Raw genomic sequence first — 13,144 nt, forward strand, 5'->3', positions numbered from 1 at the left:
GCTCACTTGCTATAATTATTTGAACGGTTCCCCAACTACCACTTTTCAACAATCTAAAGTGTCTGGACCCAGGAGATGAACTGGAGAGGTTGTTGCGTGTATGCAGAGACTGAAGAGCGCCACGCACATGCACAACCAGACTTTGCGTACTATTAACTGCGGCAGCCTTGGCTTTACTATAGATGGGAAAATATCATATATTTGTGTGTGACCACAGTACATTGATATCCTAAGGCGATTCAGAATGGGTCCGATACTGAAGCGGTCTGATATCCACATTCCTTTACACTTCAAAAGTATCAAAAAATGCGCCACACCGAGATGGATCTGTACAGTTTATTAGATATTACATCAGTCAGGAATTAAAATAAGAAAGAAAATAGGTCATGCGTTATGGTTTTACACCTGCTAAAACACCCAAAGTTGAAGGAATGTGTTACTACATAATTTAATACATAACTCAAATCTCGCCAGGTTTAACCCCTCACTTCTACTAAGACATAAACGGCAGGAAGCGGGCGTAACCTTGTAATAGGAATTAAATAATGTGTAAACGTCAGGCCTGAATGCTAACCGTTAAGGAGTCGTGATTCGTGCTCTGTAAAACCCCGATTATCAGGATATTACCTGTTTCTAATAGTAAAATCTAAAACAATCCAGTGCAGAAGAGATGACCGCATTATCGCCTTCATATCTGGTAAACACAGCCACAGCGCCTGAACACTATTCCCTGGTCTTTACAGGTCCAGCTTGCAGAAATACAATATACAGTAAATGATTCAGCATATAAGTGTGGGAGAAGCTCCGACTATGGCATGGCCTGAGCTCTATCTTCTTGTTATCTATGTTCCTTCTTAAGGGAGAAAATGCTGCTTGTGATCAGTGTGTCTGGAGACTTCTCCGAAGAATACAGACTTTCCTCAAGTGCCTCTGGCAAAAAGTTCCCTTTCCACAGAATCTTCTGTTACAATTAACTACCATTGTACAAAAGGAGAAGAGTAATAAGGCTGCAAACCCTACACTGTTTAATGGCGTTAAAGTCAAATAGAATTAAGGCACTGCTTGGTCTAACAGCAATTCCATCCTTGTGGGGACTTGCAAACAGAACCGTGTTTTCGGAAGGCACTTGGAGGACAGCAGGTACCATTACTCCTTTAGCCTGTATCGTACCTTACGTAAAACTAAGCTGCTGCTATCATCTTATTTCCATGGTTTAGGAAGCCTCCCTCAGTGACGAATGCCCCAGATTTATGTGCAGATCACAATAAACATAATTAGAAGAAAGATGCTGTAAACTTGACGCTGAAAGAGTTAGCAAGAATGAGTTAGACAGTGCAAGTACCGACAGCGGCAAGAGAAATGTGCAACTTCCTGCCTGAATCAGATGGTTAAACATTAAAAACTTGAACCAGGAGCACAGACCTGTTATATGCTGAACACTAACATCAAATACGGGAGTATAAAAAGACACTTAAACAAGTTAAATGGCTACAAGTAAGCAAAAGATAGAAAAGGGGACAGAAGCCAACAAAGGCCAGTCTTGTTCCATTGCGTTTGGAGCCCAGCTGTCAAAATTTCCTCCGGGGTGGGATCCGCTTGATGCTGCTCCAGGACCCTGTTTAGGGACAGGAAAAAAACTGCAATTACAGCAAGAACAGGTAGAAACTCTGTTTAAGACTTAGCAGAACGTTACCATGAGGCACACTGTAAAAGGTTGTGCAAATACCAAATCAGAGGCCTTGGAAATAGTAAGCAAATAGCTATTAGCTGCCCATCTGTTTGCCTACATGGGCATTTCTGAAATCTACCAGCAAGACGGTTTCAGAGGAGGCTTTTCATAAGCAGTTTAACATTTGTTAAGGACAATTATGGAATCTGTATGTGGCCAATATAGATTTTAGAAGTCAATGTCTACTGAGAATGTGATCAGAAAAAGTCTGTGCGGCCAGTTTCACATGAGAGGATTATGAACGCATTCATGCACCTGTAACAGGAATGCATGTCCGGGACCAACCGCGGGTTTACTGACCCCAATTCTCACCATCATAGACGTCTATGATGGGGAGACTTCAGGTCAGGACACACATCTGTATTACTGGCGAATGAATGCGTTTGTAACACTCGCATGAAACAGCTTAAAGGTGTCGAATTAATATAGTTTTCCATTCATGAACACAGGTACATAAATGGGAAAGCAGCTGGAAGAAAGTTCCTCTGTATTCACTTAGTTTTCATACGGTAACCATATGAAGTCATTTGGAGTACAAGTATGGAAACAGAGAAGGAAAAAATACAGTACAGAGAGATGTTCATTGCTGCAGACATTAGTACACAGTGCTGTACAGTACCGTATTGTACATGGTAATGTGCACGAGGCCTAGGGCCAGGGTGCCTTCTGACCATTTGTAGCACAACAAAAAGGTAGGAAATGTCACTTTTTAGTATCAAAATATGAAAACAACAGATACAGGAGTCAGCAAGAAAGTACTGTATGAAAGTTTTGCAACAGGTGAAGCTGTTGCCCAACAAAATCTGCGTGTAAACCCAGCCTTAAAGGAGATGTCCCGCGCCGAAACGGGTTTTTTTTTTTTTAAACCCCCCCCCCGTTCGGCGCGAGACAACCCCGATGCAGGGGTTAAAAAAACCACCCGCACAGCGCTTACCTGAATCCCGGCGGTCCGGCGTCTTCATACTCACCTGCTGAAGATGGCCGCCGGGATCCTCTGCCTCCGTGGACCGCAGCTCTTCTGTGCGGTCCACTGCCGATTCCAGCCTCCTGATTGGCTGGAATCGGCACGTGACGGGGCGGAGCTACACGGAGCTACTCGGAGCCCCATAGAGAAGAGGAGAAGACCCGGACTGCGCAAGCGCGGCTAATTTGGCCATCGGAGGGCGAAAATTAGTCGGCACCATGGAGACGAGGACGCCAGCAACGGAGCAGGTAAGTATAAAACTTTTTATAACTTCTGTATGGCTCATAATTAATGCACAATGTACATTACAAAGTGCATTATTATGGCCATGCAGAAGTGTATAGACCCACTTGCTGCCTCGGGACATCTCCTTTAAAGAGTACCTGCGCTTCCACCCCACACCCCCTCAAAGTTTACATTTTTGTTAGCAGCTTACATAGAAGAGTACAAAATATATATATATATATATATATATTTTTTTTTTTTTTTTAAAGGAAAGTTTATTGGGCATTTTATATAACACCAAACAAAAGAAAAAAAAGAGAGAAACATTAGCAAAATTCACAATATTAGGTGAAAGTTTTTCCAATCCTTTTTACGATATCCTCTTTTTTCTTAAAAGTTAAAGGGGTTGTCTCGCGCCGAAACAATTTTTTTTTTTTTCCATAGGCCCCCCGTTCGGCGCAGGACAACCCCAAGGGATGTGTTAAAAAAAAACAAAAACATATTACTTACCCGAATCCCCGCTCTGCGACGTCTTCCTTCTTCCTTCACCAAGATGGCCGCCGGGATCTTCACCCACGATGCACTGCGGGTCCTTTCCCATGGTGCACCGTGGGCTCTGTGCGGTCCATTGCCGATTCCAGCCTCCTGATTGGCTGGAATCGGCACATGTGACAGGGCGGAGCTATGCGATGACGCGTAGAAGGGGGCAGAGCCAGAACGCCGCTCGTGCCGGACCGAGCAGAAGGGGAGAAGACCGCACAGCGCAAGCGCGTCTAAAAAAGCAAAAAGACAGCTAAATTAGACGGAGCCATGGAGACGGGGACGCTAGCAACGGAGCAGGTAAGTGAATAACTTCTGTATGGCTCATATTTAATGCACGATGTACATTACAAAGTGCATTAATATGGCCATACAGAAGTGTATAACCCCACTTGCTGCCGCGAGACAACCCCTTTAACTTTAGTCTTTACAACGGAGGAGACCAAGACTCCCAACGTGGAAATCGCAACACATTAAACAAAAACTTTACCCACCGCACAACTGCCAATAATGTGTACATCCATCCATGTGAGTTCTAAAGGCCAAGAAAGGAGAGACCTTCAGACTTCCCAGAGAAAAGGAATTAGCCAGATGTATCCAATGCAGTACTGGGGCAGTTAACCCAACAATGTATATATAAATTTAATAAAACAAAAGCAGACATGTTCCCAATAGTGTCCTCCCCTCTTATATAACCCTCCTGCTGCCATACAACAGCACTGTGAAGAGAAGCAGCCATACTGTGTTACAGACAGCTTCTCCTCTTCACAGCGCTCTCATTCCCCATACACAGTCAGGGTTTCAGTGACTGGGTTATGACATACATTACGTCACATGGTGGTCTGAATGGAGTCATATTTTTGGACTGCAAGAGGGCTACACTGGCAGAGTCCGCAGGAACGGAGGAAAAGTATAAAAAAAAAAAAAAAAAAATGCATCCTCCGGCTCTCTGTCACCTCCCTGTACAGAACCATAGCTTAGTTTATGGTGCTGTTCGGAGGTGACAGGTTCCCTTTAATGTCTAGAAAAGAGTCTTACAGTCTGGAATCCGATTCCTGACTCATCCAGGACAGCTGTGTGCTCTTACGGCACTAATCTACCTTCTGCAGTATAAACAGCTGCCTGTAGGGCATTTCAGAGTTAAAATCTTCAGCCGTGGTAAGGCGGCAGATAAACCTGTTATGTCTATATTCACTTACCACTTATTAGACTTCAGAGAACAGTACAGCAGGGCACACCGTCAGCACTGAGGCTTTAGGTCTGTGTGTATTCACCCAAGTACTAGTCATTACACCATAGCTCAAGGAATGCACATACTTCGGATACTCTGCTTAATCCATGTCGGGCTTTGTGACTAAAGGAGAAGACTGATCCATGTCTTTATAGTGGATAAGTCAATATTTGTGTTGAATTTGTAACACAAATCAGGCAGGTGGCTTTTGTCCATTGGCTTGCTGATAAGACAACCCATCTCCATGCGTAAATACCTTTAAAGACATTTGGCTTACTTAACCAGACAGGATAGCACCTTATTCCCAATTACGGCTGTCCGTAACGATGGTGGTATCCTGGTGAATGATCCAGAACTAGTCAACCAGATGTTTACTGCCTTTTACGCCAATTTGTATACTTCTTGGCTTGACTGCTCCAATGAGCAGCTGGCCGCCTATCTAAATGCCATCCCTTTTCCAACATTGTCTCAGGATAGTGTAGCCTATTTGGATGGGATGTTGAGTAAAGATGAAATTGTGGATGCTATTCAATCCTTCTGTAATAGAAGGTCCCTGGGTACAGATGGGTTCCCCATTGAATGGTATAAACAGAGTGCAGACTTCCTGGCCCCTAAACTCTTGGCACTCCATCCTACAGAATGGCACTCTGCCAGCTACTATGCGTGAGGCCTTTATAGTTCTTATTCCTAAGCAGTAGACTGTAGCTCTTACAGCCTAATATCCCTACTTAATAAGGTTATTAAAATGTTGGCCAAAATACTAGCAATTCGTATTAGCTCAGTCTTCAAAGAAATTATACATGCTGATCCATCTGGTTTTATACCTGGCAAGAGTATGGACATAAATCTTAAGAGACTCTTCACCAAATTTCCATATGAACATTCTAACTGTGAGAAACAAACAATTATATTGGTTGACCAGGCTCAAGCCTCTGATTCAGTAGAATAGAGGTATTATGGGCATTGATGGATCAGTTTGGATTAGTCTTTACTAAGTGGGTACAAATACTATATAATTCACCGGTAGCGAGTATTAAAACGAATACCCACATCTCTGTGACGTTCCCTTTGAACAGAGGTACGTGGGCAGGGTTGCCCCCTGTAACCACCCTCGTTTGGCCTGGCTATTTAGCCTCTTGCAATTCAAGTATGGATATCCCCAGCGGTTGTAAGGTTCAAAGTGAACAATTATGAACAGTGCATTGCATTATATGCTGATGATAATCTCCTTTTTGCAGGTTCCAGAGTCATCTCTCACTTCTGCACTGTCCATTTTTGATGCATTTGGTCTCTACTTTGGTATTAGAATTAATTGGGATATAAACCATTATTTGGCAGTCGAACCAGTGGCAGCCCTGCTTCTCCCACTAAGTTGGGCAGATCAAGTAACTTATCTAGGTATACAGGTCACCAAACAAGTCTCTACTTTTTATGATGCCAATCTCACTCCCTTCTGGGTAGGGCTGGAAAGCTGGCTGCACGTTGGACCTCTCTTCCCTTAACTCTAGTAGGCCGAATTTATCGAAAATGAAACTATTGCCTAAGTTTTTATATGTTCTTCATAATTCTCCCATCCTTGTTCCTTAAAGGATTTCCCATGCTCCCCAGAAGATCAGAAACGCTCTTTTCTCCTTAGGGAGAGCAACTATATACTATAAACTAAGTGAGGAGACTCAACTAGACTTGTATAAAAAGTCCTACTTTGACTCGAAGGAATGCTGCCTTTCAATAAGTGGCACTGTGGAGGATTTATTCCATCTCCCTTATTTCCCCAGAAGATTGTACTCTGCAGATTATGGAGAGGCTCTCTTTCTAGGATTAATTTAGAGACCTTTTGTGTTTCAGTGGATTGGGGGAGGGGGTCTAGTCTGGTCTCATTTTTATTACTATTTAGCTAGTCAATTGGTCTATGCGGGCTGGTGGTTGTCCTTATCCGATTAGAACACTGTAAGCATACAGTGGTGCGTCCTGACCAAAGTCTTCAGGAGCTACTGTTTACCTACTTCTCCTGTAATTACATTATCTACACCCAAGATGGTGACTCAAAGTGTGACATACCGCTCTTCAACTTCTTCCTGAGGAAGTGGGTAAGTGGTCTCCAAACTACTCCTGCTGACATAGTAAGTGAGGGGACTTTTTGCTCATTTTTGCAGCTGCAGAACACAATATACCTGAGAACTCCTACTACCGATACAGTCAGTTGTGACATGCAGCTCACTTCAATAACCTGACCATTTCTTTATCTGTGACCCTCTTCGGGGGTTTGGCACAAATGTCTAACCTTGTGAAATCCTTTTCTAGTTACTAAACTCAAAATTTTGCTCTGTTAGAAGGAGGAGGCCCTCCAGAAGTGGATGTTGGATATTCCTGATCTGGATTCTGAGGATAGCCAGAATTTGGTGGCTAGCACTTGTACCCCTTTAGTCAGTGTTCGGGATAAATTGATACAGGTCAAGTTTGTAGATATATATTTGTAGATGTAGGTTTACATACTATGGGTTTGCCTCCGTCAGCAAATAGTCCATGGTGCTTGACAGCTTGATATGCATGCATGGTCATGCATATGTTTTGGAAGTATAGTATGCTGTAGGGCCTCTGGCAAGATGTCTTTGAATTTATGGAAACTCAGTTGGGAGAACCAAGGATTATACACCCAGGGTCTGTATCCTTGGCATTTTGTGTGATCTCTCGGTGATAGCATAAAAGAACAGGAATTTGTACAAGGTACGGGCTGCTGCTGAAAAAGGTTATTTTACCGAATTGGAAACACTCTAAGAGGCCAACTAGGGCTGCCTGGATACAGATTGCACCCTTATATAAATTGTCATACCTAGCTCAGGGTTGCCCAGCAAAGTTTGATAAACTTTGGGGGTCGCTGGACAGATTGTTCCGCAACAGTAGATGAGGTGTCTGATTAATTGCCCTGAGCTACTTTAATGTGTCCCTGCTTTACTTTCATTTATGTAGCAATTTGAGGGTTTACTGTGTTTGTCCTTTTGGTTAACTTCACATTTCCCTTGGAAATCTTTATTCCTCGGGTTTTGTAACAAACTTAAAATAGACATGGAATGTAAAGTTCAGAGTTTATTTCTGTAATTCTGGATACAACACTCCGATACATTATAATGTCTATTTTCCATTTGTTGAGTTGTATCGATGTGCTCATGGTTTTTGTTCATCATTTTTTCTAATAAAAGGCTGCATTCACACAGGCAAGTGCAATTTTGGCCAATGAAAAACGTGTGTTTTGTGTGCAATCTCCATATTTTTTGTGTGTTTTTGCAATTTTCACATGCAATTGGCATCTAGTTTACATTCATTTTTTCAAGCTCATTAAAAAAGAAAGGAAAAAAAATCACGAGGTTCTGTTTTTTTTTTCATGTAATTTCCATAGTATCACGCATTAAAAATGGATTACACTAGAGTGCGATCCTTTTTTTGACCGCTCCATAGAAAATGGCCAATTCTTGAACAAGAATCACACAAAAATAAGACAGTGTTTTTTCAAACTCAGACTTAATTTGTATGTGTGAATTAACTCATTCAAATGTTCTGTAGATTTCAGACGAACAGAACTCATGCATGAAAATCACCAGTGTGAATACTGCCTGGCACGTGTAAAAATTAGATAGTTTAAAAGGATATATTGAAGCATAGCCATGCACCTTACTCTGGGTTCTGTATGGTGGGGTCACAAGTTGCTTCCCTGGCTATGAGGATGTTACAATAGTCTCTGTATTCACATATAGATTTGTTATTGTGGGGATATCACAATAAGATCTGACATTGTTCCTCGGATGTGTTATATTAGGATGATGCCATTGTGTTCTACTGAACTTTTCTTAAATTGTGACATTACAATAGAACACATCTGATCTATTGTCTAAACTCATAACAGTGTTTATCTTCTTTTCTAGGCAGAGATCCAGTGTAATGATGTGACAATAGTGTGCATCTCTATTCCTTGGTTGTGCTCCATTCTGAGAATGTCACAATACAGTTTCCCTTTATTCTCTGGAAGGGCGATATTGTCACAATGGTATTTTTCCTTTTTTCTTAGGGGCCATTTAGACAGCGATTATCGCTTAAAATTTGTTATTAAGATAAAAAATGAGCGATGGTTTTGCTTTTCAAGACAGACGTTTTCACCTAACGAAAATCATTGGAAAATGGACGTAGCAGCCTAGCTTTTCAGTCATTAGATTATCGTTGTGTAGCGTTTGCATTAAACGATAATTGAGCGATAGTTTGTTTGAAAGGTGTGTGCATTTAGCGAAGGGGGGGAAAAAAAGCTTCTTTGTAATGGCCCGTGAAAATCGTGGGTCTGCTTATCTGGTCTTTAAAAAAAAAAAAAGACCTAGCTGTTTAGCAGAGACAGAAAGAAACTAGAGGTCTTTAGAACTGAGCTCAGTTCCTGCTCCTGGCTCATCCATCCCCCCCCAACCCCCCCCCTGCACATGAGGACGACGTATATCGACTCGGCGTGAAAACCGAGCCGATATACGTTTGTCGGAATGCAGCCTTAAGCTGGCTGAATGTACGCCCCGCCAAACAAACACCCCCATCAAATCGCTGAACGAATTTCATTTAAACCAAACAAAAAGCGATCTGCCGAACAATGGATTTTAACCCTTCATGACATGGCCTATTTTTGGCTTAAGGATGCACCGATTTTTGGCGAATTTTCATCTCCACTTTTCAAAAACCATAACTTTTATTTTTCTGTCGACGCGGCCGTATAAGGGCTTGTTTTTTGCGTGCCTAACTGTAGTTTTTATTGGAGCCATTTTTGGGTACATAGACTATATTGTAAAACTTTTATTATTTTTATGATAACGGAGAAAAAAAACGCATAAATTTTGCCATAGATTTTTTTTTTATATAGTATTAATTATGCAGCATAAATGACAATACATTTTTTTCTGCGGGTCGATACGATTATAACGATACCAAAATTCTTAATTTTTTTCCACTTTTCTACAATAAAAACCTTTTCTGGAATTTTTTTTTCTAAAATCGCTGTATTCAAACTCCTATACCTTTTTTATTTTGTCCATGAATGGAGCTCTGTGAAGACTGATTTTTTGCGTTTTTTGGGAGGCAACAGGCTAAAAGTTAGCATTTTGCCTTAATTTTGTTTAGCGTTTTTTTTTACGCTTTTTGCCATGCAGGATAAAAAGCGTGTGCAACTTATTGTACCCCTCATTACGGACACGACAATACCAAATATGTGGGATTTTTATTTATTTTTTTTATGCTAATGAGAAAAAGCACAAAGGTTTTTTTTCACTTTTTTTGTACATTATTTATTTTTATTTTTTTTACACCATTTGTGTCGCTGTGGGGAATTTACAGCATAGCACTGATCGCTTTGAAATGGCATTGCAGGACTTCTCTTTTGCAATGCCTTATCACTTATTACAGCAAATCATAGGAAATGGTTATACAGGACACCTGTAGGTGGTATCCTGTTATCATGTCAACCAGCCGGGCTCTCTGCGATTATATCACGAGAGCCCGATAAGGTTACAGAGGGAGCACACTCCCTCTATGAACCCTTTCCATGCCGCAATCTACGGAGATCGCGGCAGGGAAGGGGTTAACAGCGGGGGTCGCATCTCTGATGCACCCACACTGTTGCAGCCAGAGGTCTGGCTATCTTTTCTGATCTCACGCTATCCCCAGGACGCAAGTTCCCGCCCTGTTGCGGGAAGGGGTTAAGCGGACTGAAAGATAACGAATTAATAGTAAACGAAAAATGCAGGATGGGCGCGTTTATACACAACGATTATTGGTCAAAAGTTGTCTGAGCGAATCTTGAGCGATAATCGTTGTGTCTAAATGGGCATTTAGCTATGTTTGTGATGTCACAACAGTCTTGTATATGTTATGTCACAATAGTATTTGTCCATATTTCTAGGCAGCGTTCCATTTTGATGATTTCACTATAGTTTTTTATCTATATGTCTTCTGTCTGTTGTGATGTCACTACAGATTATCTTTAATAATTGTCTGCATTCAACTGAGATAGTTGGATGATGCCACAATACTGCAGTGATTCGCAAAAGCCATCTTCTGAGCGATAAACGTTGCATGTAAATGTGCCCATCTTATACTTCTCTGCCGAATGATGGACTTCAGTTCGGCATGAAATCCGTCATTCAGCAGAAAAGCTGATAAAAAGGACCGCACACTGTGTTCTGCCCGGGGTGCGCTGATAACAGCTGATTACATTGTCTCAGCTGTCACCCCCGTGGCAGAACAAAGAGAACGTATTCATTTTAACTTGTTTTTAGTAAACATTTTTGCATTAAACAGGGTTTCCATACTTTTACAAAACATATATATCTGTTTATCAAAACATATCTGGTATATGCTTTTCCTGCATTCTCACTTCGTATGGAGGGTAGAGGGGAGAGGGAAAGGAGAAACCAACCATGGACCAAGTTAACACAATTAATTGATTTCTTTTATTTGCCTTCTGCGTCTCTCGTCCCCTCTATATAATTCCGAACAGAAACATTCTCCGTCCTGGATACGAATAAGCGCTCCGGCGCATGCGGGCCCCCAGTGCACCCGCCCATGTCAGTTACACTCCACCAATTGGGGGGGGGGGGGTGTTAAGTCATAGACCTCGTCATGTACCATGCAGTTGTTCTGAAAGACTCATGTATTGCTCTTTTTACTCTGTGCGGTAGGATATCAATAAAACTTTACCATATCTCGAAAAATCCATCTAACTGCGTCTCCTTTTGGAAAGAGGCTTCCACTCAGTCTATACGCATAATAAAGGAGAGCTTCTCCAAGAAGAGTTTGAAGGGGGGGGATGTGGGGTGCACGTCAATCTATGTCTGTAAGAGAACTTTTCCAGAGAACAGCGAGTGGTCTGTTCTCCGAATACAGCTCCCGGCGGCTCACACGCTACTAATTGTACTAATAGGCATAATACCAAGTAGTAGTTTATGCAAAAATAATTGTTCAAAAGCCATCTTTTGAGCGATTATCTTTGTGCCTAAATGCATCTTTACGCACTGTTCATATGCTATTCTGATGTAGCTACATAATTTAATGCTGAGCCACATGTAACACAGTATGAGTAGTGAATAGCTACATGAGAGCAGAGAAAGCTTTAAATGGCGCAGACTTGCTGAATGTTGCATCTATGCCATAACGAGCAACTGTGAAAGAATTACAGATTACACTACTATTCCCTGTATGAAATGCCGAATTCAGATGGCTGAAGTCGCTCAGGCATAGCTTATCAGACTACACACAGGCAGTCATCCATGTGTGGTTCGATATCTCGGGACTGGACGCTGCATGTCTATTGTTGTGTGATTACGAACAAGAATAAGATATGTAGCAATTTTTTTTCCGCACAGACCATTGGGCCATGGTGGCAGAAAATTTTAATTTTTATATAATGTATGTATATGTGTGTGTATATGTATGTATGTATGTATGTATGTGTATAAATATATTTATTTGGTATTACAGTAGTCGCACTGAACCATAGAATTAAGTGATGTCATTTTTGTGCAGTGTGTATACCATAGAAATAAGACTCCACTTACAGTTTCTCAGGTTTTTCAGTACATTATATGGTATACTAGCTGATATACCCGGCTTCGCCCGAGTTAATTTGGTACTGGTGTTTATTTGGTGTTCACACGGAAAATCTTCTGAAGCCGTGGTTACTTTAGAGATACCGGAAAAACATATGTTCACCATTTTGCATGGTTCTCTGTGTTACCCAGGAAACATCACGGGGAGGTAACCATGCGACGCTTCCTTTATATAAAATGACATCAGGAAGTGAGAGAATTAGATTTCATATGTACAATTTGGACGCTAATTCTTTTGCGCATAGAATTGAATAATCGAGTTGGGACCCATTAACTTTTCCTATTTATGACATAATCAATGTGCGTGCTACATTTTAAGTTTCTATGACATTGGGAAGTGAGAGATTTAGATTACGTACGTAAAATTTGGATGCTAATTCTTTTGCGCTAGAATTGAATAATCGAGTTGGGACCCAATTATTTTTCCTATTTTGGAGATAATCTATGCTTGTGCCAAAATTCATGTTTCCACGACATCGGGAAGTTGGAGAACTTTTGGCGAGTCAGTCAGGGAGGGCTTTCAGCTTTATATATATAGATTACATAGCATGAAAAATACAACTCACCCTGCAAAAAACAAACCCTCAGACATCTTAGTTGATGGATATATATATTTTTTTTTAGGTGGGAAGGAAAATGTCAAACAAAACAAAAAAAGGGCAGCGTTTTAAGGCTGCTCCCAGACAGGAGTGTGTAAAAACGCAATTTTTCAACGCAGTGCTTTACAGCATTTTTGACATTGTTTTTTTAATGCACCCCATGATTGCAATGGGTGGTGAGGTGCATTTAAAAAAGAAATTGCTAAAATGCACTAAAATAGAGCAGACAGC

General features: G+C 41.3%; 1 protein-coding gene across 1 annotated transcript in view; it reads right to left on the bottom strand.

Annotated features, from left to right (window-relative positions):
• Positions 1-322: 322 nt before the first annotated feature.
• The window catches only part of LOC136627949 (septin-2A), an 86,975-nt gene continuing 74,153 nt past the window's right edge, over positions 323-13,144 (bottom strand). The window contains exon 13 of the mRNA XM_066603496.1: positions 323-1,615. The gene's annotated coding sequence lies outside the window, so the exon portion shown is untranslated. The remainder of the gene's footprint in view (positions 1,616-13,144) is intronic.

Source organism: Eleutherodactylus coqui, chromosome 5 (assembly GCF_035609145.1).
Source record: "Eleutherodactylus coqui strain aEleCoq1 chromosome 5, aEleCoq1.hap1, whole genome shotgun sequence".
Taxonomy (NCBI): domain Eukaryota; kingdom Metazoa; phylum Chordata; class Amphibia; order Anura; family Eleutherodactylidae; genus Eleutherodactylus; species Eleutherodactylus coqui.